The 5,083-nt window shown below is 39.5% G+C and overlaps 1 non-coding gene across 1 annotated transcript; it reads left to right on the top strand.

Moving 5' to 3' along the window:
* The first annotated feature begins 3,574 nt into the window (after positions 1-3,574).
* Positions 3,575-3,680, top strand: LOC120105132. Its single transcript, XR_005507515.1, has one exon. It is a non-coding gene; the product is annotated as a small nucleolar RNA R71 (small nucleolar RNA).
* The last annotated feature ends 1,403 nt before the right edge of the window (positions 3,681-5,083 follow it).

Below are 5,083 nucleotides of genomic sequence, written 5' to 3'. Positions count from 1 at the left end.
TATAAAAGGGAGCAAGTAGTCTCATGATACATTCCTCCAATTTCTAAAAATCTATGAAACATGAGTCAAACTTGTTATCTATAGATTTCTTACTCATGTATCAATGTCCCATAAGGAGCTTATAAGGATTAAAAGCGAGGAAAACTTTTTAGAAGCAAAAAGGGAGAGAAAACCAAGTTCTGCACTTGGGTCGACCCAACCCAGAACAAGGGTCGACCCAACGTTGAGTCGACCCAAGAAAATTCTTGAGTCGACCCAACGTCGGGACCCCACTGTTAAAAGGGGGCCCGAGAGCTCATCTAGGGCTCTGTTTACCCTTTGTCTTCTTCCGAAAACCCTATTTCCCACTCTCAAATCTTCTCCAATCATCTCCAAACAGTAGATTACTTCAATATCTTGGAGAAATGGGACCCGAGAGAGCCGTAGCCAAGCAATCCGAGAGAGTCTCACGATCTATGTTTAGAGCCTAGGCTAGATATCTAGTTCTCATATGTATCTTGCTTTTTCCCATATGTATCTTGTTTTTTCCCTTATATCTTTAAATCTTGATTGAGGAACATTGTACTTATCTTTATTTTGGGCATTAATGTATGAAAATGTTCCTATTTTGATCAATGAAGTCTGAAGTTTGTTCCTTATTGCATCCTTTCCCATATATATGTTTTTGATGATAACAAAAAGGGGGAGAAGAGAAGGAAAGAGTATATAAAGGGGGAGAAGAAAAGAGTATATAAAGGGGGAGAAGAAAAGAAAGAGTATTCAATTTAAGAAAAGAAAGAGCACTTCATTTGAGAAGTAAAGAAAGAGTATTAATTTTGGGAGAAGTAAAGATATGTATAACAAAAAGGGGAGAAGTAAAAATAGTGTTTAGAGTATGTTAAGAAAAGAGGAATAAATGGGCAAACAAATTGGAAATCATATAAGAAAGCTTATACATTTAAGGGGGAGCAATTTGTAACAATGAAAATCATCAAATCAAAAATTTCTATCACAATTCAGAATTTGGCAAATAAAAATTCAGAATTTGGCACGCACCTCTAGCACCCCGATACATAAGCTGAAACTCATATTTTATCTCAAATTTTTGAAGTTTCATTGCTAATGAATTATAAATGAAAGGGGGAGCAATTCAAAAAGTCAAATTGGCAACATTTGAATGATATAGGGGGAGATTTCACAAGGATATATGAAAAGCTGAAATTCAGCAACTTAATCCCTTTTATAAACTGATTTTAAAGACAAGTATCAATAGGCTTATACTCTTTATTTTGTAATCATCAAAAAGGGGGAGATTGAGGATGATAGTGTTATTTTGATGATTAACAAGCAATTATCTAGAGCATGCTATAAGTTAAATTGATACTTCATTTATAAGTTCATTACTCTCAGTATATTTGTTTAAATTGAAAATATATATATGTTCTTGTTCATTTGGATGGATCTAATCTTGAGAATGCAGCAAAGTGTGGATTGAGTCGACCCAAAGATTGTTTGAGTCGACCCCGGCACATCAAGAAATCATTTGGCACACTCCTGCAAAAATGGCACAGATGAACAGTTGGTTGGGTCGACCCAAGGTAAGCATGAGTCGACCCAAACTTCAAGAACCTCAAAACATGAAGGAAAAATGGTTCTCTGGATTTACTGAGAGGGTCGACCCAAGATGAAGTTGAGTCGACCCAAGCTTGAGTCGACCCAAAGAAAGGTTGAGTCGACCCAAGTGAAGAAAGGCTGAAATTCAAGGCTCTGAATTTTCTGAAGCTGACCTTGGGTCGACCCAAGAAAAATGTTGAGCTGACCCAAGGTTTGAGTCGACCCAAAGAAAAGTTGGGTCGACCCAAGGCAACAGAAGGCTGAATTTCAAGTTTCTGTGTTTTCTGAGAGGGTCGACCCAAGGAATGTTTGAGTCGACCCAAGTGAAGGTTGGGTCGACCCAAGGACAGGTTGAGCCGACCCAAACACGGGCTGAACATAACGGCTAGTTGTGCAGAAATGCTTTTTGGACTCCCAACGGCTATAAACAGCTAGTTTCTTCAATCCAACGGTCAGAAAGGACTATTTGGAGGTTGGAGAAGTATTTAAGAGGGAGTATTCATCAGAGGAAGAAAGCTTTGGGGAAAATACATCAAGTGCATTCAAGAGAGAACCCTAGCAAGACAAGCTTCATCAAGAGCTTCATTCAAGAATCAAAGAAAGGGATTGAGCAGATTCAAAGAGGCATTAAGAGCTCCTTCCCCCATTGAAGAGTGAAGCTTCCTTGACCAAGAAGAGCAAAGCGACTTCAAAGCGATAATTTCTTTCTAACTCTTCTTGTTGTTCATATTGCTTTATATGCTCATCTAGGAGTTTAAATCTTTTCTTTTCATTTGTTTAAACACTTTGTAAAGGTTCGTTGGTAAGCCCGCAAAACCAACAAAGGTTCGTTGGTAAGCCCGCAAAACCAACAAAGGTTTTTGGTGAACCCGAAAAACCAAAGTTGTATAGGTTCGTTGGTGAGCCCGCAAAACCAACAAGGTTCTTGGTGAGCCCGGAAAACCAAGTGTATAGGTTCGTTGGTGAGCCCGTAAAACCAACAAGGTTTTGGATTGTGAGCCCGGAAAACAATCCTACTGTAATCCGAGGGGTTATAGTAAAATTCCCAAGGGGACGCTTGGGGAGTGGACGTAGGTGCCTTGGGGTGCACCGAACCACTATATATCGCTGTGTTTGTGTTGTGCTTGTTCTTATGCTTATTCTTGCATTATCTTTCATCTTTACTCTAGTTTAATTCATTCAAGTAATTTATGAAAGCATTCACCGCACTTAATTACGAAAGTTTTTAAAAGCACTAAAATTTAGAAAAACCCAATTCACCCCCCCTCTTGGATTGTCACCTTGGGCAACAGATTGCGTGTGAGAGTGCAATAGTTGTGTGTTTGCCTCCAAACCTTGAAGGGCAGTCAACACCTTCTCCTCAAAGGCTGTATTTCTTTGGGTTGGAGGAGGAGGATGCTGAAATTGGGTTGAGGGACGGTAGGGATAAAAATTCTGAGGGTTTTGAAAATTTTGGGAGAAGGGTTGGGAGGTATTAGAAGCTTGCTGCCTCCAAGAAAAATTTGGATGATTCCGCCATCCCGGATTATATGTATTGGAAAATGGATCATTACCCGGTCTGGGCTGTGTTTGGGCAGCATTGATGTGTTCTTGCACGAGTTCGGGATATTGGGGTGCTGAGGGGCACTCATGAATTGGATGCGATGGGCTAGAACAGATAGCACACACTTGTGCTTGGGAAGAGCTAACGACATGTCCTCCTATCATTAGTTGGTCAATCTTATGGGACAATGCATCTACCTTGCTAGACAGGTCCATAGAATGACTTATTTCACAAATGGCCCCTTTTCTTTGAAAATTCGGGGATGCTTGACGAGAACATGAAGCATGGTGGAGGGAGTTTTCATTAAGATTTTCAAATAGTTGCCATGCTTCATGCTCATTTCGAAGCATGAAAGTCCCCCCGCATGCAGCATCGATCATCTGACGGTTTCGTTCCGTCAAACCGTCATAGAAACATTGCACTAGCTGCCACTTAGGTATTTGATGATGAGGGCATTTACGGATTAGGTCCCAAAATCTCTTCCAAGTTTCATGAAATTCTTCTCCCTCGGTTTGGGAGAAGCTTGTAATGGCACGTCTAAACTGGTTCGTTCTTCCTATAGGAAAGTATTTTTTAAGAAATTCTTGTTGCATTTGATCCCAAGAACAAATTGAGTTAGCTTCTAAAGAATTCAGCCATTGTTTGGCTCTATCTTTAAGGGAGAAGGGGAATAACCTAAGTTTTAGGGCATCATCAGTGAAGTTTTGAATCTTGACAGTGGTGCAAATCTCAAGAAATTCATCTAAATGTTTGTATGGGTCTTCGTTGGTGAGCCCATAAAAAGATGGGAGCATTTGGATCACACTAGACTTTATTTCATATTGTACAGCTGCTACCTCAGGTAATCGAATGCAAGATAGGGAAGTGTAAAAGTGGGAGTAAAGTACTCCCTCAGGAGTTTGGGTTGTTCTTCAGCCATCTTAAGAGGTGGGGATGATCCTAATGTTTTGATCTTAGCTCGAATGTTCCTAAGGGTTCGTTCTATTTCAGGGTCGAAAGGTAATAGATTTTGTACTCTAGAACGACTACCGTGCATAGACTAGTACTCGATCAATCAAGCATGCAATAAAAGAGAAAAGCATATCAATCCTAGTCTTTGACCTAAAATCACTAGACAGCTCCTAACTGGTTTGAAGAGGGCACCTAAGCCTCCAATCCGGTCTAATGAACCGAGTTGACCAGGTAAGCTCCCAGGTAAGTGGAGGGGTCACGATGCGTTCGTAAAGGTCTCACTTAAAACCCACTTGCCTCGAACAGATGAACTGTCTCCCTTATAGGGACAAAGCTTGTCTAGATATCAACTAAGCCACAGAGCGAAATTGGTGCAACTTTCGGTGATCTTCGTCCTATTGAGCTCGAATGTCCCTAGGAGCCAATGTCTAATTGATTTTAATTAAAGTGACACTATGTGAGATTGAGTTCACCTAAGTTGGGCAAGAGTCCGGTGATGAAATCCGGCTCTTATCTTGTTGGGGTGATTGCCCTTACTATGTGCAGATTGATTTGTGTATGTGTATCAGGCATGCATTCACAATTTTGCTATAATTAAAATCAAACAATCACCACAAAATTTCAAGCCAATAATTAATTTAAATAAGAAAAGTTTAGAGGTTACCAAAGGGAATTTCTCCAGCAATTTAATTTTTTTTTTAAACCTCTACAGCATTTCTTTTCCAGCAGTTCTCCTTTTGATCATCCCAGATTTTTTTCCTCGATTCCTGATCAAATAATATATATATAAAAAATAAATAAATAAAAATTAGTAAGGGAGAAAAAGAAGATAAAAATTAGTAAGTCAATTTGAGTTCTTTTCATTAAAAATTCTTTTAGCGAGTTGTAAGATAATTTTTACTTTGAAATTTCACAACACGTATGGCCTGCACTTCTAAGGGTTAGGTTCAACATTATGTTGTTAAGTCTGGTAGCAACCTTGAGTCCTGATGAATC

The sequence above is a fragment of the Phoenix dactylifera genome, unplaced genomic scaffold (genome assembly GCF_009389715.1).
Source record: "Phoenix dactylifera cultivar Barhee BC4 unplaced genomic scaffold, palm_55x_up_171113_PBpolish2nd_filt_p 000202F, whole genome shotgun sequence".
Taxonomy (NCBI): domain Eukaryota; kingdom Viridiplantae; phylum Streptophyta; class Magnoliopsida; order Arecales; family Arecaceae; genus Phoenix; species Phoenix dactylifera.
The sequence above is the reverse complement of the archived record's forward strand: the minus strand, read 5'-3'. Positions and strand labels throughout refer to the sequence as shown.